The sequence below is a fragment of the Humulus lupulus genome, chromosome 3 (genome assembly GCF_963169125.1).
Source record: "Humulus lupulus chromosome 3, drHumLupu1.1, whole genome shotgun sequence".
Classification (NCBI taxonomy): Eukaryota; Viridiplantae; Streptophyta; class Magnoliopsida; order Rosales; family Cannabaceae; genus Humulus; species Humulus lupulus.
This window is the reverse complement of record NC_084795.1, coordinates 212,562,176-212,586,803: the sequence shown is the minus strand read 5'-3', so window position 1 is coordinate 212,586,803 and position 24,628 is coordinate 212,562,176.

Genomic DNA, 24,628 nt, shown 5'->3' with positions numbered 1-24,628 from the left:
AGAGAACTACACCTCTTGTGGATCCCTAGGAAGACAAAAGGAAAGGAAAGGCAAACCCATCCAACTTGAGAAACTCCTTGAAAAAAAGGAGGCAAGACCTAGATACCAAAATGAGGAGCTTCCGGAGCAAGATAATCACCGCATCTAGGGGGCATGTTGTCGACGATGAGTTCTATTATGAATCATCCTTCATTAGGAAAATCAAAGAGCCTCACATGACCCCTTATGAGGGAAATACGGATCCCAAGTACCATCAGGACGGGTTCAATGACCTAATGAAATTTAGAGGAATTAATAGCAGAGCTAGATGCCACTGCTTTGCTGTCACGTTAAAGGGTCCTACGTACAAATGGTTCAAAAGACTTTGGCTAGGGTCCATCAGGTCTTGGCAATAATTTTCTGATGAATTTCTCCAACAACATCACGTCGTGTGTGATTATACTATGCCAGGCACCATCCTTGCTAACATAAAACAAGGAGAAGAGGAGAGCCTAAAGAGCTATATCCACAAGTTCAATATAGAGGCAGCCAAACTAGGAAGCTTGATCTAGGAGAGTTAAAAATGGCCATTACAGCCGGAGTGCACCCGGGTAGTAAGCTGTGGGATAACATGCTAAAGAGGGAGGTCACTGACTTAAACAATTTCTATGATTGGGCACAGAAATACATCCATGATTAGGATGGTCACGAGAGCCTCAAGGACAGAAAAGGTGGGTCACCCCATAACCCCGGAGGTGTAAGGAGAAGTTAGGACCATCTTCGGAGGGCCAATGTAGCGTCCCTAATTCGCTAATAAGGCTTTGGGCCTTGATTAGTGTTCCTGGAGGGCAATAAGTGATTTATTGTGTTAATATGTAAATTTGATGAAAATGTGATTAGAAATGCATGTTTAGGTGAATTAAATATGCATGTGGGCTCCATCTGGTTATTAGGGGCATGTTTGTAGTTTTAGCCCGTTGAGGGCATAATTGTGATAAATGTGATTATTATGATATATATGTGATATATCTGTGTTGCTCGATCCGTGACAGTCCTAAGGAGTTGTTTAGTTAGAATGTCACAACGGGGTCGTTTACTTGACTCGGGGCGAGTTAAGGGGCATTTCGGGTATTAGACGTTTTATGGGGTTATCGGGTTATGAAAACAAATATTTGGAGATATATTTGAAGTTAGAACGTTTAGGAGGGAATATCGGGGACATTTACCATTTTTCCCTTGGGGACATTTTTGGTTCCCCGAGCCTTTGACGTAACCTTAAAGACTAAGTTAAATAAAACAAAACAAGGGAAATACTCAAAAACTTGGAGAAACCAACCCAAACATTTCTCTTTTTCTCTCATCTTCTCTAAGCAATACCAAGGGGAGACTTTGAAGATTAAGCTAGGAATTGGAGCTCTAAACTTGGGAGTTAGCTCAGTTTCAACTTGTGGATTTAAGCAGAGGCTAAGGTAAACTTTTAATTGTGATTCTAACCATTGAATTCTGTGATTATTTTGCTGAGTTTCTAGTTTTCTTAAGATTTAAAAGTTGGAGATTGGAATTGGGATATGATGAGTTTTTAAAGCCAGAGTTTGTTAGGTTTCGTTGCTGAGACTGTTCTAGGACTTCTATGATAAATGAATTGGATGGTTAGGTTAATTTGAGGGGTAAATTGGCTTGGTTTTGGTAGAAAAATGGAAGATTTTTCTGGGTTCGAGGGGTCGGGCGAAGGAATTTTTCTTGTTGAGCCGTGGCCCTTTAGAACATTTAGACAGCCTAAAAATAGGGGCGCGTCGTGGCGCCCTACAGGCAGGGCCGCGGCGCGTGTAGGCATAAATGAGGCTGGGCCCCTGGTTGAGCTTGGGGTCGCGGCATGGGTTCTTGTGGCCGCGGCGCATAGTGTGTTTTTTGACCCCAAGGAGATTTTAGTCTCATGAATCCAAAAGTTAAGGCTCGGGATGGATTTTATCACCTGGATGGATAGAATTCAAGGTCCCAAAAACTAGAATTATGACCCAAAGTTATTTAATGGATTAGAACTTCATGGATTGATATTGTTGATGCCTTGTGACTAGGAATTCAGCGAGGCTCGGATTAGGGGACTGTGCTCAGGACATCGGTACTTGGAAAGCTCGGGACACATGTAAGAAAACTGTTGTACCCTTAGAGCAGGCGAGGCCCTATAGTTTGTGTTGTAGGGCACGACCCTATATGACTTTGTTGCAGGGCGTAGCCCCATTGAATATGCTTATGTGTGTTTAATTATTTATTTAATTATGATATGTGTGCATATATGTGAATGAAAGGCCAGAGTCGGGAACGGGAAGGGCCGAGAACGGCCAGGGCTGGAAACGGCGAAGGCCAAGAACGGCAAGGGGCCAGGAGCAGCGTTTAGCATGCGAAGTGCGAGTTGCCAGGGCGAGACCCTAAAGGATACACTACAACAAAAAGTCATTTGTGTCAGTTTATAATTGCAACAATTGAGTATTTGCGTCAGTTTAACATGTGACGCAATTTCCCATGACACAAACCAGAGTGTCATTTACGTTAGTGGGGCACTGCGACAAACTGGTATTTGTGGCAGTGCCCCACTAACACATACGCCTGTCATTTGCGCCAGTGGGGCACTGCCACAAATATTAAAAATGAGTATTTTTGCGTCAATTGGGCACTGTCACATAATGTATTAACCAGGGAAATTGCAAATGTTTATGCCAATTTCCCTGGCCTATTTTGATAAAAAAAAAATCAGCACCAGCAGCAGAAAAACAACAGTATGAACAGAAAAACAACACTATAAATTTTTTTAGACATTTATCTAGAGTTAACATTTGTGATCAAAACTATAAAAGTAATTCAGATATCAAAGTTAATATATGTACTCTTGTGTTCTAAATTTCTAAGTGTTAAACCTACTTAAACTAAAATTTCCTCACCAACTTGCTCATTTTCTAATTTATATACGCCATAATTGATTCAGCCCACTCATCTCGTATCTCGTTGATTTTGTCAGACGAATATGGACTCGTATTCGTAAACTAATTAGAAAATATTTATAATAATAAGTTAGAAATCATCCAAATAAAATGATGAACGATAGCTTAAATGAAAATTAAAAAGTAAAAGAATACCTCATTTTTCAAGTAGGCCTTTGGTCTAGGCTGTGAAATCAAGTCTCTAGCAAATTTCATAATGTAAAAGCCACACTCAGTTGGCCCAGTCTAGTTTCGACACTATTACAACATAGTTAACCAAATTTAAGTATTATATTTAGTAAGTTATTATAATAGAAATGTGTCAAAAAGTTGAATACGATAAGTAACATAATTTACTTACCTTAGGAACACAAACTTTTAGATTGATTGACTCTTTTAGTCTTCGGTGTGTATCATATTGATCCAACGCCCTGCACACAATATTAGTATTTACCCATATATGAGTTTGAAATAAAATTATAAATTAATTAAGTAATATGAAAAACTTACATGATAATTATCTCCTTGATTTCTGGACGAAAATATGAGTTTACAGGATCCAACAAAGCCACCGAATGACTGTGTGGCTGAATTAATACTAACATCCAATGAAAGCTACAATAAAAAAACTTACGTAAGCTATTTATCAATAAACAAAATATATGAATATAAAATTAAGTTAACTTACTTGTTTTTCCAGGGAAAAATTAGAAACTGTGTCTCTAGCTCCATCTGTAGAAACCGATCGAAGAAATTTTTAGCACGTACTTCATTGGTTCCTGCATTAGTGGAAACTAAAGTGGGATGCATGAAAGTGTACATGTGGTTCAATCCCTTCGTTTGCACCAAATTATCGAGGAAGCTACATATGATTAAAAATTTTAATAAACTATTAAATTTCAAGTTAAACTAAATAAACTAAAAGATTATAAACACCAGTGTACCTCGTATATATTGTTAGCTCAGTCTGTCCAATCATCTCATAGTTGCAAAAGTTGACGATATCATATTTCCCTAACAGAGTGATAGTTTGGAATCCAAATACCCTTTCAACAATTGGAATTTCTACCATGCGGTCAGCTTTCCATTTATCAATAAACTTCACCAAACACTTCAATATTCTTGTGATAGGAACTTCTGTAGGCTCCTATGTCAATGCCTCTATTCTTTTCTTTGATTGTCTTGGTTCTTGAGTAAAGGGCGCAAGTGGCTCTTTCGTTTGTTGATTAGTAAGAACCAAATGTTGTGGCCATCCAACATCATACTCGACTGCTTGTCCAATCAATATATAACCTTCCATTGTAAGCGAATATGGTAAACTAGCATTCTCTTGAATGGCTACCTCAACTCTCACACGATAATTTCCAGGAGGCAGTTGAACGCTATGTATTTTTGTGCAACAGGTACTTAAATGTTTCCCCTCTGCAACTATATTTTGTGTCGAACCAAGACACAACTTATAATTAATCTGTTAGACTTTTTGATAAACTAGTTTATTTTTACTGTATCAAATATAAGCAATATTGAATTAATAAGAAACTATTACCTCATTAGGAAAATTTGACCGTGGTGGTGGGGGAGCACGTGGTGCCTGTGTCGGTGGTGGAGCAGCAATTGGTAGCTGTGAGGGTGGTTTGTGAGCATATGATGTCCATGTCGGTGGTGGCAGAGCATGTTGTACCTCTGTCGGTGGTGGAGGGGCATATGGTGCGTGTGGTGTGTTTGAGGCTCCTCCTACACCCGAACCAGATGCATTTGATGATCCAAATGCACCGGTTTGTTGAGATGCAATATGCGCCATCAACTTGTTTAACTTTTCCTCTGGTTGATGTGCCCTTTCTTCAGATTGACGCCATTTATCTTCAAGATCTTTATAACAAGCATCTTCCACACCTTTTTGTTTGTGATTGAATCTTTTTGGTGGTGGGACATGAAAAAATTGACGGGGAGCGACATGTGCACCGACCCCCCTAACACGTCCCCCATGCTCTGGAGTGTCTAATACCATTGTTAGTATATCATTTGAACCTTCCTCCACCAACTCGCCTTCTGCTACTCTTTGCATGTATTCCGCCTATATACATAGTAAATAAATCAATTAGAATTTAACACACACATGAATCATTATAATTATTTTCAAAAATAAAAAAACACTTACAATCTTCTTCACCACATCTCGAGCTTCTTCACCAGTAACCTCTCCTTTCTTGTTCATCCGTGCCCGTATCCACATCTCAACTCTGTCATATTCGGTCAATTCATGACCTAATTCCTCTTCCATTTGTTGCTCTACCAATGTATAACCACCACGCCCTGAGTGATGTGGATTCTAGTTCTGAGCACGAGCACTTTGTTTTTGTTTTCTCATCTCTTCCCAATCTGGGGTTAGTCTTTTTGCAACAAAATTTTTCCAATCTTCAGATTTGTAATACTCGATGTAGTCTGATGACGGCTTGGAAAGAAGCTCAGGAGCTACATTCTTCTATAAATATATAAGATCTTTTGTTAGTCTTGTTTTCTAATTTCTCCATGTTTTCCCTGCTTCTTTGGAGCTCTAAACTTGGGAGTTAGCTCTGTTTCAACTTGTGGATTCAAGCAGAGGCTAAGGTAATCCTTTAATAATGATTCTAACCATTAAATTCTGTGATTATTTGGCAAAGTTTCTTGTTTTCTTAAGAATTTAAAGTTGGAGATTGGAATTGGGATATGATGAGTTTTTAAAGCTAGAGTTTGTTAGGTTTTGTTGGTGAGACTGTTCTAGGACTTCTGTGATAAATGAATTGGATGGTTAGGTTGATTTGAGGGGTAAATTGGCTTGGTTTTTGTAGAAAAATGGAAGATTTTTCTGGGTTCGAGGGGTCAGGCCAAGGAATTTTTCTTGTTGAGCCGTGGCCCTTTAGAACATTTAGGCAGCCTAAAAATAGGGGCGCGTCGTGGTGCCCTACAGGCAGGGCCGCGGTGCGTGTAGGCATAAATGAGGCTGGGCCTCTGGTTGAGCTTGGGGTCGCGGCATGGGTTCTTGGGGCCGCGGCGCTTAGTGTGTTTTTTGACCCCAAGGAGGTTTTAGGCTCGGGAAACCAAGAGTTAAGGCTCAGGATGGATTTTATCACCTGGATTGATAGAATTCAAGGTCCTGGAGACTAGAGTTATGACCCAAAGTTATTTAATGGATTAGAACTTCATGGATGGATATTTTTGATGTGTTATGACTAGGGTTTCAGCGAGGCTCGCACTAGGGGACTGTGCTCAGGACATCGGTGCTTGGAAAGCTCATGACACAGGTAAGAAAACTGTTGTACCCATATAGCAGGGCGAGGCCCTATAGTTTGTGTTGTAGGGAACGACCCTATATGACTGTATTGCAGAGCGTAGCCCCATTGAATATGCTTATATGTGTTTAAGTATTTATATAATTATACTATGTGTGCATATAAGTCAATGAAAGGCCAGAGTCAGGAACGGCAAGGGCCGAGAACGGTGAGGGCTGGGAACGGCGAAGGCCAAAAATGGCAAGGGGCCAGGAGCAGCGTTTAGTAGACAGAGTGTGAGTTGCCAGAGAGAGACCCTAAAGGATACCTGGGATATCCTCACGGTGTAGACTGCGAACCCAGGGCCTGGTAAAGTGCCTGGGACGGCATGGACGTATGTGTTTAGCGAATTGGCGATTTAATTGTATGTTGAATGATAGATATGAATATGTTATATGCTTGTGTGAGTTTTCTTGCAGGGCTTCGGCTCACGGGTGCTCTATGGTGCAGGTAAGGTCAAGGGGAAGGTCGACCAACCATGAGTACGGAGAGCGTGAAGCGGCTCGTACATGTTTGGCCTGCCTGGTTGCCACGGCCAGGGGTATATTTGGGAGACGCTTGCTTTAAACCTAGTTTTGTCGTTTAGTCGACTTTAATCATATTTTTGTATTGTAAATATTTCTAAACAAGTATTTTGGGATCCCGAAAGTTAAACACATTATAATTTTCAATGAATGATTGTTTTTACAAAGTATGTGACTTTGTCTATGGTTTCGCTACAATTTTGTCGTAAAACCATGGTTAGCGAGTTAATTGCACATTTTAAACTCACTTAGTAACAACTCTAAGGCAGTAGGGAGTTACAGCCAAGGTTTAGAGGCGAATCGAGGTAGGGGCGAGATAAATACGCCAGAGAAGCTAGGCGAAGTCCACCTCCAAGCGTCTTAAGTTTGGAGCAATGCCCCCAAAAGAGTTTTACGTTGGAGAAGGACTCGGTAACCTTCACCGAAGAAGATGCGTGGGGTGTGAATTTTCCTCGCAATGATCCCTTGGTGTTGACTGTACAACTTGCTAACATGAGGGTGCATCGGGTCCTGGTGGACAATGGGAGCTCTGTAGACATCCTATATTGCCAAGCTTTAGAGAAGATGGGACTGAACATCAGGCACCTAAATCCCTACAATACCTCCCTATATGGATTTATAGGAGATTCGATACAGCCCATAGGCACAATTGAGTTAGCCCTCATCATGGGAGAATGACCCAGACAAACCAGCATAATGGCAAACTATGTCATGGTAGACTGCAGCTTGGCCTTCAATGCCATATTAGGGAGACCCTCCCTAAGAGAATTGAAGGCGATAACCTTAGTATATCACTTGGCGAAAAAAATCCCGACTCCTGGGGGGATAGCAACCATGAAAGGGGAGAAGAAGGAAGCGAGGGAATATTATAACATGTCCCTCCGCACAACCATAAAATCGCCAGTGCCTATGGTGATGGTAGTACATGGAAGTGGAAACCGGCACGAATTAGACCCACGGGTCACAGAGGAACCCAGGGCCGAGCCAGTAAAGGTGTTGGAAGAAGTCACAGTTATCAATGAACCGTTGAGGAAGTTGAATGTAGGGAGAAACCTTCCGGATATCGTGAAAGAAAAGTTTGTACAATTTCTAAAAGTTAACCTCGATGTGTTCGCCTGGAGTCACAAGGACATGGTGGGGATAGATCCATCAATAATGTGCCATCACTTGAACATCGACCCAAAAGCAAGACCTGTGAGGCAGAAAAGGAGGGCTCTAGATCTAGTGAGATACGTGACCAAGAAGAAGTTGACAAGTTGAAGGCAAATTGATTTATCCTAGAAGCATTCTACCCAGTATGGGTATCCAACCCAGTCTTAGTCTCGAAGCCCAATGGGAAATGGAGGACTTGTGTGGATTTTACTAACCTTAATAAAGCCTGCCCCTAGGACAGCTTCCTGCTTCCCAGGATAGATAAGTTAGTAGACGCCACGGCTGGGCAAGAGCTACTCATCTTCATGGATGCATATTCTGGGTACAATCAAATACCCATGAACCCTGCTGATGAGGAGCACACTTCATTTATAACAGACAAGGAGCTTTATTGCTACAACGTAATGTCTTTTGGGTTAAAAAATGCAGGTGCTACTTATCAATGGTTGGTAAACAGAATATTTGCAAATAAGATAGGAAGAAATATGGAAGTATATGTAGATGATATGTTAGTAAAGACAAGGAGGGCAGAACAGCTCACAAGCGACCTCGGTGCGATGTTTGACACTCTCCAAAGATTCAGAATGAAGCTGAACCCGCTCAAGTGCACCTTTGGAGTTTCGTCAGGGAAGTTCCTTGGTTTTATGGTATATTCACGAGGTATCAAGGCTAATCCTGATAAAATCAGATCATTATTTGAAATGAGCCCACCACGAAACAAAAAGGATGTGCAATGCTTGACATGGAAAGTAGCAGCTCTCAACAGGTTCATTTCCAGATCCTCCGACAAGTGTTTCCCCTTCTTCAAACTCTTAAAAGGGAACAAAAGGTTCGCTTGGGATGAATATTTTCAAGAATCCTTCGCTATGTTAAAGGAACACCTCAGAAAACCGCTCCTTTGGCTAAGCCAGAAAAAGGGGAAAGATTGTACCTGTACTTAGTAGTGTCAGAGGAAGCCATAAGCGCCACCCTAGTCAAAGTAGAAAAGAAGCATCAACAACCCATATACTATGTTAGCAAGCGGTTGGTAGATGCAGAAACCTAGTACCCAGAAATAGAAAAATTAGCATATGCCTTGGTAGTGGCTTCGCGAAAGCTAAGGCCCTATTTTCACGCTCATGCTATTGAAGTGCTCTCCAACACCCCTTTGCGTCAAGTCTTGCATAAACAAGAGACTTCAGGAAGGTTGCTAAAATGGTCAATTAAATTAAGTCAGTTTGACATCATTTATACCCTAAGAACCTTAATCAATAGGCAGGTACTTGCACATTTTATAGTCGAGTTTTCGTACCGACCCCATGAGGAGGGAGAAATAGAAGAGAATAAACTAACTTGCGGAAGGGAAAAACAACCTAAAGAATGGAGCCTCCACGTAGACGGGGCGTCCAACGAAGGAGTGGCCGGCGTTGGCATAGTAATGACTAAACCTAAGGGACATAAGATGTATTGCGCATTAAGATTCAGATTTGGAGCTTCCAACAATGAAGCAGAATATGAAGCACTCTTGGCTGGCCCGCGACTAGCTAGGGAGCTAATGGTAACACATTTGCATGTCTTTAGTGACTCATAGTTAGTAGTATTTCAGGTGACGGCCGAATATCAAGCTAGAGGCCCAAAAATGGCTGCATACCTGGCCAAAGTAATAGGGTATTTGGATCAATTCGAAAAGTACACCGTAGGATAAATCCCAAGAGAGCAAAACATGAATGCTGATGCTCTCACAAAACTCGCCTCTACCCGAGATGAAGATATGCTTAAGTCCATCCCTATTGAATATCTTTCCAGGCCAAGTATAGCAGAAGAGGAGGTTCACATGGTCAATACTCTCGAGGAGTCATGGTCCACACACATCTCGAGATACTTAAGTGATGGAACGTGGCCATTGGACATAAAGGATGCCCATAAGTTGATTTACAAATCCGCCCAATACACCCTCGTAGATGGAGTCTTGTGTAAAAGAGGCTTCTCCTCCCCGCTCCTACAATGTATAGATAAGGAGGAGACTTCGAAGGTTCTGCAAGAGATACACGAAGGAGAATGTAGAAATCATGCTGGGGGGCAATCCATGACAAAACAGGTTGTACGACAGGGGTATTGTTGGCCTACCATTGAAAAGGACGAGAGCGACTTTGCAAGAAGATGCGACAACTGGCAACAATATGCGACAAATGACATGCGAATTACCCCATACAATCACCAAATGAGCTAGTGAGCATGACCAGTCTGTGACCCTTTGCTATGCGGGGGATCGACTTGATTGGCCCGTTACTAATAGGAAGAGGGGGAGCAAAGTACGTGGTTGTAGCAGTCGATTACTTTACTAAATGGGTTAAAGCAGAGCCTCTAGTCAATATAACGACTAAGCAAATCACCTCCTTTGTCAACAAGTTTATCGTCTGCAGGTATGGAGTACCCTACAAGATAATCTCTGACAATGGGACCCAGTTTGAAGGGGGGTTATTCAACGAATATTGCAGAGAAAAAGGGATCAAGAGCAATTTTTCCGCTGTAGTACACCCACAAGCCAATGGACAAATGGAGGCCATCAACAAGATCCTAAAAAGGAACCTAAAATATAATTGGAGAAGTTGAAAGGAGCCTAGGTCGAAGAACTGCCCAATGTGCTTTGGGCCTACAGGACCACCCCCTGTTCCATTAATGGAGAAATGCCTTTCGCCTTAGCCTATGGGTGCAAGGCTGTTCTTCCAATAGAAATGAAAGTCAATTCCTTCCATATACAAGCATACGATGACCAGACTAACCACGCAACATTGGCTACAAATTTGGACCTATTAGAGGCGAGAAGAGAAAAGGCAGAACTGAGGATGGCAGCGTACCAGCAGCGAGCCGCAAGGTACTATAACTCAAGGGTACGAGAGAGGACATTCAGGGTCGGAGACCTCGTGTTAAGGAAAGTTCTGCGAAACACTCGTGACTCGGGGTGGATGTAGTAGGGGCGAACTAGGAAGGACCCTACCAAGTTGCCCAGGTGGTGCCCCCTAAACTACACCAAATACCTCTTTCTATAATACATAATTATAAGCTAATTTGAAAAGTATTATAATATGTAAGCTAAAAATTAGAAAGAAGTAAAGTAAATTTTAAAATGGAGGGAAATAAGAAAAATGGCAGGGTACTTTTGGGTAGCCCGCTCAATTAATGTAAAAGCTTTTTTTTAGCAAAGGTAAAAGGCAAAGGCATTATTTCCTCTTCTACTTCGCTACAAGAGCTGCTCTGAAAGCTCCACCTCTATTGCTCGCCACTTTGGTAGATTTTTCTCTCACCCTCAGGCGCACACCATAATCTCTCACCCTCTCTCACTCTTCCTCACTTCGGTGAGCCACTGCCGCTGAACACACTGGAACCTCGCGATCGTCCTCCTCCTCCTCCCTCTCTGTGTATCTATTCCGCTGACTAGAAGAAAGAATCCAAGCAAGAGTACTCGTGCCTCCATTTATCTCGATTATCAATTATATATATATTTATATATTAATCTCAATTAAATATCGTACAATCAATCTATTGGAGCGACCATTCTCTAACTCCTCTATTACTCTTTCTCTTTCTCCTACATGTCTCTTCCATTAATCTTCTCTCCTTTTCTTCAACTTTAGAGGGTTTGAGCTTTAAAAGTGTCAAATCATATCATTTTTTTTAGATTGGGGCTTAGGGCTTCATTTTTTTCTCTGCACACATAAAGAAAAGAAGAAGAAGGCTCGGCGGGCTGCTCCATTTGAAACCTAGCTAGGCAACGTGGAGGTGCAGGTATCCATCTCTGTTGTTCTCCCTCAATCTCTCACCCCTTGTAACCCTCAATCTCTGCTTGTTGCTGCTTGCAGGTACAGTGGCATAGTGAATAATTGGGTCAATGGTTGACGTGGCTCTCAAGTTGTGGGGTAACTTATCTCTCTCCCTAACTCCAATTATTGTTAGGTTGTTGGGTTTGCTAGTTCTTTTGAGTTTGATTTTCATTTGGATTCGTATTTGAGGGAGGATGATCCTAGTATCATTTAAATCTTGAGATTAAACTTTTTTTTGTGAGATATTTGCTTGATTTTGAAATTGTTGAATATAATCTTTATGATCTTTTGTGTTGTTCTCTTTCTTAAGTTTGCTAAGTGTTGATGCATATTCTGAGGTTGTGCTCTTAAATGAGCTTTTGGTTGGAAAAGAGAGAGAGTCGAAGGTGGAAAAGGATTTCAGTTGGATTCGTATTTGTTTTGGGTATCTTAATAATGTTATCTTTATATTAAGAATTGTTGACAGGCTACATCATATGATTTTGAACTTATTGCAAATTTGGTATATTATAAGATGACAAGGTCTCCTTTTTGAAGTCTTTATATCATTTATTGCTCTTTACATTTTTTGAAAAATGGTTATTATTGAAGAAAAACATTTATATATTGTTTCAGTGTTTGATATGAATGTGAGAAGTCAAATTAAGTGGATGAGTATCTTTTTTATATCTATCATTTTTTTTTAAAAATGCATCTATCTTTAAGTTAAGACATGATGCATGATAGGTTTTGACTTTGAAATACTTCATTTTGAATACAGAAGACAAGTTCAGTAATTTTTAGTATTATAACTTTATTTTGATACATTTCCAAATAGAAAAACATGAAGAGTACTAATTAAAAAAATCAATTTTGCTTATAAAACCATATACACTTACATATTAAAACACATTCTCTGTTAAACACTCGTTTGTCATACCTATTTTTTGTTCTTCTTTTCATTGAAAATTAAAGCTTTTATTTGGGTTGGTTTGTTGATATTGATTCTGGGTTGTATTAGAAAAACTGTAAAAATATATATAATAGCATTGATATGTATAATTTGTATGGTTTTGTTTTAGTATTTATTTCCATTTGTTTATCTAGTCAAGGGACAATGAAAGTTGGGAGATGTAATAATCATCATTATTAATGATATATTTCGGTCAATACATTATATTTGGTGGACGTTTTACTGATATTCTACTAATCTATATGTTTATAACTTTAATAAAGATGAATAATATATAAAATGCATATAAATTAAGTTGGTTTATAAATTTTATCCATCTTCTACTGTCATCAAATGTCCCCCCCCCCCCCCCCCCCCCTCTCTCCCCCAAAAAAATAGTATATCATTATCCTTTTGGAAGTTTGATTTTCACTTAACACTTACACATTGCAGTTTAAAAATAAGAAGTTTTAGCAACATTTCAGTCAGGTTTGTTTGGGCACCCCTCTAATTTATTTAGTGCTCTACTCGTTCCACTATGGACTCTTTCCACTATCTAGTTGAGCACCATCATGATATCTTTGCACTATGAATCAAATGTGATTTTATATCTTTAGAGAATCAAGAATTAGAAAGGTCTCAAGATCACTTTTCTGTTTGTGATTTTATATCTTTATAGAATCAAATGTGATAGCCTGTATTGATTTGGAAAGAGGAATATATTTATGGTGTGGCTGTTGTTTGTGTTTGAAAGAAATGAAAAAATAAAAAAGAAAAATATTGTCTTATGAAAAATATTATTATATTGTATTTTTGAGCATGTAACTAATGAGTTAAGAATATTTTTTAAATTTAATCTTCCAACTATCAATGTAAGTAAAATTAGCTTAGAATTTTACTTGATAAGATGAGTGAAAAATCTAGTAAAATATTGTTGGTAATTGCCACATCCACCATTACTCATGTACAACTGCAATGGTAACCATAAGCTCATCTTATCAACATATCTTTACTTGACTGACTAACAACAAAATTTATTTTTTGTGGTTATTTTGTGTATTTTTATTCTCTTTGTTTACAAACTATTTGATAAATTTTTAGTGTTACTTCTGTTTGGTCACTAACTATTTGATAAAATGCTTCAATTTAAATATGACTATTTGAATAGATAATATGGTTTTGTGATTTCTTATATTCATGATTTTAGATTACTACTCCAGACCTCTTTCATTTGATAAAGTCTTTCTCATTAATATTGCATTCCAAATCCTTAAACTTGTTCTTGGATAATGAATTACAAGAGGTATATATACACATTATAGAGGATGTGACCGTGTATAGTGCATACTCTTGTATTGCTCTTGTATGATATAGGGCTTTCTTGTGAAGTTCTTTGGGTGTATGCGTATTATTTTAGTGATCCCTTTCAGTAAGAAATTAAGAAATTTGTCATGGTTTATTATGTATTTTGTTGTGTATAAATATATATATATATATTGTGTTTGTTTTACTGCAATTGTGTTGTGTATATGATAAATTTCTTTGTTGTGCATTTTATATCAAGTTCTTTTCTTATATTTTTTAAAATCTTGCTATGGTTGTTAGTTTGATTGATCTATCTTTTTATAAATTTAATCATCAATTTTTAGTTCATTATTCTTTGTCCTTTTAATCTATTGGTTTGATTCATAACAAATTTTTCTGCTTTCAGGTTTGTGATTTTCTTAGTTTTGACTAAACACTTATTAATTCAGTTTTAGAGTGTGGTATATATGGGTTTATTTATGGTAGTTTACTATCACCATGCTTGAATTTTATGTGTTTATGTGCATTATTTTTTACTAATGATATATAGAGATGTTGTTTTTCCTGTTTTGTTAGACATATCCTCTAAAATATATGTTAGTTATTGGAATTTTAATGAAGCAATACTACAAATACTTTTGTTGGTTACAGAATGCTTGAGTAGAAAGTATTCAAGATAAATTTTTATTTTAAACATGCTTTAGTAAAACTCTTGGAAGAGGAAGATATATATTGATATCATATTTACTTTGGTTTTTTTGGCTCAATTTGCATAGACTAATCTATGTTAGCAATAAGGTATCAAGTGTGAGCAAGGAGCATTGGCAAGGAGCATTGCAAAGTTAATTAACTTTATTTTTCATTGCAAGAGGTACGCAAGTATGTCTCTTAACTCTTTTATTAATGTCATACAAATGTTAGAGGAGTTTTAATATCTTAAATATTCATCTGTGGAGAAGTAGGTTCTGAGATTTAAATTGTGTGTTGCGGTAATAACGGAAGGTTGAAAATTTGTGTCTTAGAGAAGTAGGTTCTGGAAAATTTGTTTGTGTGTTGCGGTGATATAAGGAAGAAAACTTATTGTGTGTTGTTTGAATTGTTTTACTTGGTATTGATAGATGGTTAGGTCACTATTATATGGGAATTGATGTAAGATTTTATCTAGAATTATGTATTATCTTCTTACAAATAAATTGTGTTTGCTTGAATTGGTTTAATTATATTGACAGATATCTCATCTGGGGGTGTGAATAAGGGTAGTTTTCACGTCCCCAACCTTAAGGTTTGAGTAATAAAACATTATACATAAGAGTTGTGATTAGATTTTTTATATTTATGCTTATGATATGCAGATGGATAAAACTTGGATCCATCTTAACAGGTTAACAAATAAAATTATATAGTTTAAGTTTCAGGTTATTTTAAGTGTGTTGATATTATGTTCTCTAGTAGCATATATCTAATATTAATGTTTGTTTTATTTAATTTTTACTTTAATGTTGCGGAATGTTCTTCTTGATTACTTTATTAAAAAAATGTCATTTTAGTTTGTAATTGACTATTGTATAGCTGGTTTATAAGTGGATATCTAATAATTATTATTTTTTCTTTTCTTTTGCTTAAGTTTGTTTCTTTATTTTGCACTTACGTTTGCTTTCAAAATATTAGTTTAACAAGGTCTATTTAATTCCTTTTATATTTATGTTTGTCTTTATATTCAAATTTCTTTCAATATTTAACTATAGTTGGAAGTACTGGTTGCACTATGGACCTTGATAGCGAAGTCAAAGAGGTTGCACAAACTATTGCTTGAAAATGTTATTGTTTTTTGTTTGCTATATCATTAACTTGCATCCTAATAATGATGTTGGGAATAAACAAGTTAGGTTGAGAATTGCAAAACCAAACTATAATTTAGTTAGCAAATGGTTTCAAGTGTTCTAAGGATAGTTTCAAGTGTCTTGTATTGCAGGTGCAGAAAAGCTCATGCAATTTCAATACATTCACATATCTTGTACTTAGGTGTGTTTTTGTTGTTATGGATTCCCCTCTATTTCATCAGATTTAGAAAAACTGTAATTATGATATTTGTGTATATATTTTGTCTTCATAGTATTTGTTGTTTTGCCTCTTCCACTGTTATCTATTTTTTTCACATTACCTTTGAGCTTTGGGATATTGGGTTTATATTATGTCTTGACTTCACTTTGATGTGTTTGGTTTTTTTAAGTTCAAATTTCCACGAGCCTTGGAATATGGTATTCTTGTGAGAATTCTCATATTCCATTATAAGTACACTTTTAACTAGCTTATGTCTTGCGTAGAAACACTGTCATGTTGGAATATACATATCAATATGTATGTCATACATTATTCTCTGCCTTTATTTTTTGAATTTTTAATTAATTCATAGCTTGCTTACCTAATTATATTTTATAATATTTGATTGGGATTAATTAGTAGCTTAGCTAATCTCTGCCTCTTTTTTGGGCATTGAAAGATTTTTCTTATGGGACTGAGATTTATGTTATATTTTAAGTTGTGGATTTTTTTAAGCGGCAGTCTTTCTTTTTTTCCTTGGAAACATTGACCTAACTGATTAATTGTCTTTAATCCTTTTGAGTCAAATATTTGATAAATTGTTACCATATTTAATCAATGTCAAGAGAAAGATCCAGTAGTCTTAATAAGAGATATAATTAGTTCTTGTCTACCCAGAGATACAATCTTGGTACAAACAATTAAATATGTTGAGTAGCTTAATTGTAATTAAATTGTGTTTAGTTGTTAGGTTATTTTCTCTTTTTCTATTCATTTAGCCATTTTACCAAGTAAAACTAATGGCCTATGTGTAGACTATGATAACCTTTTAGTTAGCATTTTTTGTAGCATTGTCTGTTTTTTATTTTGGAATGCTAGTACTGGATCTAATTTTCACTGCTACTTTTTCTCTTTTCTTGTGTAGGTGTATAAAAGTTTCTTAAAATGATATATATTGGTTTGCTAAAGTTACCTGAATGGAGTAACTGAATGAGATATGATTGGTTATTCCCGGAATAGTTATTTATGTTGGTGATGGTCATTCATTTTAGGTTTTGCTTATTGGTTTTATTGAAGATATGAGACTATTCTAAGTATGAGGTTGCTCTTTCTTTTTCTTGGTCTACTCTCCCTAATAAATCAGTTTTGTGGAACGTCTTTGCCTCTTTTAGTGGCCAGTTTAGACATTATACTTGTAAGCATGACTTCTATTTCTGACATTTTGTAATTTATTGATTTTTTATAAGCTAGTCTTTGACAAGTCTAATGTTCTTAATGATTAAAGGACTTTTTTTTTTCTTTGCAATGTGCAGGTATATTGAGATGTCTTTCTTTGGAGCAATGCTAGACAAAGTTTGTGGTTGAAGTTCTTATAATCAAAGAATGTATTTTACCAACTTTTTATACATTTCCATAATTTTACTGGTCTTCAAAAATATATTTGTACAATTTTAAGGGTGTTTTAAGTATATTAAATGAAGCGGATTTGAATTAAAGCAATAAAAAATAATTATAATGTACAATGTTATATAATAATAATTCAAGCTTATCCAAATATTAGAATAATACAAAAAAAATGTTATTGTATCTTTTACAATAACACTCGTTTATAAGCATAGAATTATGCTATGCAAACTATTTTCTATAATGCAGAAAATGTGTTATTATAAAGTGTATCATAACACTACTTTATAAGTACAAAAAATTGTTATATAATCTATTTATAAATAGCATAATGAAATTCTTATCTAATTATTAAAATAACACAACAAAAGTGTTATCGTAGGCTATACCATAACACATGTCTATAACTATGGAAAAGTTTATGCAAAGTGCTTCCACCTACTATAACATTGCTTTCCTTAACACATCAAAAATTGTTATGGTATATATTTGATAATACTTTTCCGGTCTTATTGAAAGCAGTTTTCTTGTAATGCTATCACCTACAAGCTGGCACGTTTGGATGATACCATGGTACCCAGAGCGTGGAACTCAAAACACCTAAAAAAATATTATCAGTAAGACCTCCATATCTGAGGCAAGAATATCATTACTTTGTCTAAATATGCAAGTTTAAGTGTAACAGCTGTGAATTAGAGGGGTAACTTAGATTCCTTGGTACGAAGTCGGAACATTGTTGCCATAAATACCTATGTTATCTCCTCATTTTTAATGGATATATTTCTTATCGCCATGTCACACTCCTCATTTATGTAATCACACATCTAATTCTCGGGTACCTATCACCAATTGGAACTATCAAAACGCATGAGCCAAATGATCAAAGTTCCCGACGAGATAAATCTCGCCGACCACTTGGGGGGCTGAGTATATAGCCAAAAAGGGTCCTTAAAGAGACCCTTGTAAAAAAATATAAATAAAGAAGAAAGCCTTACAATGCATCTCTTGAGTTCACAAGGATTAGCTACCCTTATGAACATCAAGAGAGTCAAAAGGTCCTACAGAAAAAACCTCCTAATAAAGACTGATACCTCCACCAGAGGAAAGGCCTCAGGGAGAACATCCACCAATAAGCCTGGAGTGGCCACTAAGCCATCTAGCCAAAAAGGGTCCTAAAAGAGACCCTTGTAAAAATAGTACTATGCATAATGACGAGAAGGAAGCATCTCACAAGAAATAACAAGCGCGCGCAAAAATATATAAAAGGATGGCTAGAACCCAAAGAGTCAACATATCCTTACAAATACAATCAAGGTTCACCAAAGAGGCCATCACTACCAGTCCAAATAAAGTATCGATCAGTTATTTGAAAAGAGAGAGACCCGTTGATCCCTTTTGAGTGGGCTCAAAAGGACCTGAAGCCTAAAGAAAAAAGAGAGATATATAGAACTCCTTTGAGTGGGCTCAAAAGGACCTCAAGCATAAAGAAACAAAATCAAATGGTCATATATATATATAAGAAGAAAGTTGTGACAATGTTGCAGGATAAAGTCGGCATCAACCACAGTAGGACTTAGAAAAGTTCTTGAAGAAAAAAAAAGACCAAGAGAAACCTCTTCGTTATAATAAGGTTCAAATAAGCATACAACCAAATCGATGTGAAAGATAAAAACTGTAGAAACGAAATCTCAAGGCCTCCTGCTGCGAGCATTCCACTTGGCCACCTTGGCAACGACATGGTCACCAAAGGAGGAGAAGTCAAAACTAGGATTCTGCCACCACATTCAATAAAGGGTGTGCTCTATGGACTTATACTCAACCTCTGCCAAATCAGCCTCCAAGAGAGTGACCCTCTCTCGCAACACCTCATCTTTAGCTTCTGCTCTCTTCTTCTTTTTTGACGACGAAGAGGCTTTCGCCAGGGCTTTTTCCCGCTTGAGGTGGACATCAGCAAGCTATCCCTTCAACTCCTAAACTCTGACCGCTAGACGATCCCTTCCAGCATTGAATGAAGATAGGCCTTGTGTCGAGTCTACGAAGCATTGAGCCACCAAAAAAGCCTACAAGGCAGCAAAAAGTCAGCAAACAAGGAACCCAAAACACAAAAAAGACCAATGTAAGACGCATGAACTCACCCAAGTCGTTGAGTGCATAAGGGTCTCCCCAAGCTCTATCATGGGAAAATTCTTGAGACCTCTCCACTCGAGCATACCTTGGCACTCAAGGGGCTGATGTGCGATCCACCCAGGACGTTCCCTCCAAATCAGGAGCGCCCAGGTGAGTAGGGACAGATGACCCACTCACCGAGGGAGAAGAACACATAGGAACATCAGACAAAGGGTACCTCAAATGGCCATGACTAGAAGGAGCATTAGGAAAATTATCAAATTCATTGGAGAAAGGTAGAACGAAGCGCCCTTGCATGGTCTGTGGACCACGGGAATGAGAAGTCGTGTCGTGTCGCGGTCTGAAGGAGCAAAACAGTGACACACCCTGGAGGATGGAGATAGCCGAGCTGGACGTTTAGATTAGGGGGAAACCTCCTCAGGCACCCATTCAACTTCACCCTTGTCCAAGTGAGGTTCTACCGGAGTTTCCTTCTTCTTTCGCTCAGAAATGTGCCATAACAGGTTGGGCTCCGAAACCTTGGATAGACCATAGTGATTGATGTTGGCCATAGTAAAGAGATGGGCAGCCAATTTCATTGCAGGGTCTACGTCAAGGAAGACATCTATCGGTGCCACCTCCGACTCAGGAACGTCGAGGATACTGAAGCTCTCTAAACAATCAACTTGTGCTCTTTGCTAATGTGGTATTTCTCAGACAACTCTAGCAGCATATTTTCTGACATGTGGGAAATGATGGTGGACGCCAATAAAGGACCAGAGTTTGGCTTCTCGGGAGCAACCTGTCGTCTCATTCTCTTTGACATGTCTACAAAACCAAAGGAAACAAGGTGAGGTCAAAATAGAGCACTTTACCCTCCATTTCCTTCTTCTTGCATGAGTTTTCCACTGGGACCTTGGGTGTGGAAACATCAAACACGGGTGGATTAAGGACAAGGGTTGAGGGGAACCAGGGGCAACCTCGGGGCTACTATAGGGAGAACACGAGGCGGAGGGCTTAGGAGGGAGGTTTCTCTCCATGAACTCTAGCTCCATTTGTAGGTCATGAAGGTTCACTCTAAGGTTTGCAATGTGATCATCAAGATCAAAGGAGAAAGAGACTCCATCACCCCTCAAAGCCGAATCTATCTCGCTCTCCACCACCCAAACTTTATGCCTAAGCTCAGCCATGCGTTCAAGGTGACATATACAGGCCCTCCTCAAGGTGTCATTTTTTTGGTAAAGGTTGTTTTCGGGGGACCGCAAGTCTGAGGACACGTCTACAAACTCGATCCCCAGAGGAACGCTAGACGACCCCTCACATGCCATAAAGTCGTGTGTCATTGGTGATATGGGTGCAAGTGTATGTGGAAAGTGTACTACAAAACACAAAGGAATGAGCTCAACACCTCTAGACAAAAATGTTCGAAACAACCAACTACGGGGTGCAAGAGAGGGTATATGTGCAAACGGGTGGATATACATAAAGTAGCTCACAAGGAGCTCCGACCGAGACAACCCTTCCCATGTAACGCTAATTTAGACCCATTAAGCACAAGAAAGGGTGAAGGCATACCTTGAGCGGGTTAAGTCACACAGCGTCGGAGCTGTAGAAATACCAGGGGTCGAAAGTACAGGCCTACAAAAAGAAAGGAGATAGATGTTTTAGTATCCTAGCACATATATAGATATTTACATATAAAAAAAAAATAAGGAGAAAAGAAAGAAAAAGTGCCCTTATAAGGGGTGGAACCACTCACCTCTTGGAATATTTGAAGACAAAAGTACCACCAAGCTAAGAAAAGAAAGTGTAGTAATTGTCTTTGAGAAGAAGACCTTTTTATAAGAAGCTCAAACTCATCCTAGCCATTGAATCCAATGCTTGATCTATGGTAAAAAATGAAGCCAAACACCCACATTGGGATCCACGAAGCCAAATGATAGGTTTATATTAGATCTCAAGGGATCATGAGGATCACCAACTCCAAAGTGTGTTTTTATATACCCCCAATGCAAAGAAACACTCTGACACCACCTATGCTTTGAAGACACCATAGCGAAGAGTCTACAAGAGCACCTAAAGGCCCTCTCGTAGACTAGGGGGCAAGTGTGGATGCTAAAAATTTCATACCAGTTAAAGACCGAAATCTCGTGCTAAGGTCCCATGAAGGCCAAAATATGTACATGTGCCTACACCGCTAGATGTGTGTTGGGCAGCCTCACCAGGCGAAGCCCCATTAGCCACATGACGCCCCATCTCGTGCCTCGCGTGCCAAGAAATTGCACCCTGCGAGATCCCTGTCTCGCACCTCGCGTGCCCATCAACTGCACCCCGCGACACCCCTGTCTCGTAGCTTGCACGCCCAGCAGGTGCACCACGCGAGACCCCCGTCTCGCGCCTCGCGCGCCAAGCAGGTGCACCCCGGGATGCCATCATCAGGAGCCTCACGCACCACATAGTTGCACTCCTGTCTTGTAACTCGCTCGTCCATCAAGTGCACTATGCGAGACCCCCATCTCGCGCCTCATGCGCCCAACAGGTGCACCCTGTGAGGCCCTCATCGGGTGCCTCATGCACCAAGTAGTTGTGCCCTCGTCTCGCGCCCCGTACACACCAATAACTAACATGTTGCCTCGTACCACGCAGCCTCACAACTCCTTGCTTTCCATGGAAGGTGTCACCAATGAAGCAATTATATGAGTAGAGGAGGAACATTCAAAGGTTAAAAGAATAGGTGCCCTGTGAAGGTAAGAACATACACATGCCTCAAAAAGATTGTACGGGTATGAACTACGTACTAGGGTACGACTCTGAAGACCCCAGGTATCTAACCCTAATATCCATGCCAAACAATTAGTGGTTGTACGAGTAACGTACCTGATGTGGTCCTTCTCAGCCAACCTCTGACATTCGTACTAAACAGGTGGTGGAGGTACAACCAGATACTGAAGTGGAGGTGCTCTAGCAGACCCTTGGCGTGTACTGGAGCCGACCACCATGCTCCTGGCACCACTACCATCTGTAGACTGCATATGCAGGGTCGTGTCCCTAGGGACCACCATGTACAGTGAGGCAATAGTGCTCTACTATGAATATGGCCTTCCTTCACCTGAGAGGGGGTGGGGGGAATTTTGGAGAATTTTGTGACCAGTTATTGCTAATGAAAAGAGATATTCAACATTCTCTCCATTTGTCACTCTAGAATTCCAGCATTTACATTTTATGTTCTTCAAATCGTAAGGAAGTGTGCTTGAAGTTTAATGAGTTTGAGTTCACTTCTTTTACAAATCCAAAAGTTCTTGATCTAACTTAGGTGATGAGTTCTTACCATGAACAGGCTTATACACACGTGGGATGTGCTTGAAATATTCATGTGTGGTTTTACATGATATTAAGACAAGTGTTTGATTGTTATTCTAGGCTCGTTGTGAAGTTATCCTGCTATTATTTTGTGCTTGGACCTGAGGTAAGGAAGTTAGCTAGATTTCTGTTTTGTTTCTGAATGAACTCTAGTTATGATGATATGTATGGAAATTGGTTGTGTTTTGCTTAACCTAGTGTTGCAACATTATTAAAGGCAGACGTGGCTAAGATACTGGCCAAAAGGGTGCCAGGGAAATTCATGGCCAAAAGGGTGCCAGGTGAATTATGGCTGAAATGGTGTCATGGAGTTGATCAAAAGGGAGACATGTTATCATTGGACGAAAGGGGGGCCATGATCTTATGTTGTATGCTTATGATTATGTTTTTTATGATCTTACATTGATTTTTTATGCTCACGTTGCAAATTATCTTATGGTTATGATTACGATCTTAAGATGTACGATTATGCTTATGTCGCAAATAGTATCAGGTTTATGATTATGACTACGTGTTAATAGAGATTGATGTAAGAAGTGTATGTCAAGAATGAATGAAATATGTCTCTTATGTTTGTATGTCTTGTTTGTACTTCCTTACTGAGCTTTTAGGACACCCCGTTATTTTCCCCCTTGTAGGTAGGCACCAGATAGACTTGTTTGGCACGCATGATGAGCTGAGTCAGTTTTCCATAAGTATGTATGTATGCTGCGGGGAGCCAATGAACGAGGAAATGATCCAAAACGTTGTAGTGCCTTGGAGTCTTTCTTATGTTAATTTATCAGTGGGATGTATTTTAGTTATTTTTAAGACTACATAAAACTCTCTTTTGTTTTTAACATTGGATTCAAACTCTGCATGTATTTCCAATAAAGTCCCACTATGTTTTTAGAAAAAGTTATGAAACCTTTTGAGCTATTGTTAAAAACTAGTATATAATAAAGATAGGCAATTAGGGGCGTTATATTTAATTTTTTGTAACGGAACAATGATGTAGCATTTTTTTCCATGACCTGACTTGACACTTGGGCACAATAAAAATCTGAGTGGGACATTTGGACCTTATGACATGACATTTTTATTAGGAAAAAATGAGTTTGAAAATGAGGTTGAGGTTCGAGTTGTCTTTCTATAAACCCATACAACTTGTGGTAATTCTTCAAGCAAGCTGTCTTTAGCTTCTTCAAGCCTTTGCTTAATGGAGCTCTTTGAGTCTTCTGTACGGCTTTGACCTGGTCGTTTCTTGTGGATGGGCTATTGAGGAGAAACTTTTAATTATCCCATTTTTTCTCGTAGAATTGTGTGAACAGCTTGCTGTCAAACTGGGTCCCATTGTCCAGGAAAATCTTCCTTGGTATCCCATATCTGCAAATTATGTCCTTTACCACAAAATCCAGGACATTTTTTGAAGTGATTGTGGCTAGAGGTTCATCCTCGGTCCATTTGGTGAAGTAGTCCACAACCACTAAAACATATTTGACTCCACCATTTCCCGTTGGTAAAGATCCTATGAGGTCGATTTCCCCTACTGTGAATTACCACGGGGAGCTAATCATGGTGAGCTCGATTGGTGGACCTCGAGGTATTGAGGCTAACCGTTGACACTTACTGCAATGGTTGATGTATTCAAATGAGTATGTCTTTTCAATAGGCAATAAATATCCATTCCTAATTACTTTCTTCGAGAGATTGTGCCTCCTAGTGTGATCTCCACAAAATCCTTCATGAATTTCTTCTAGATCTT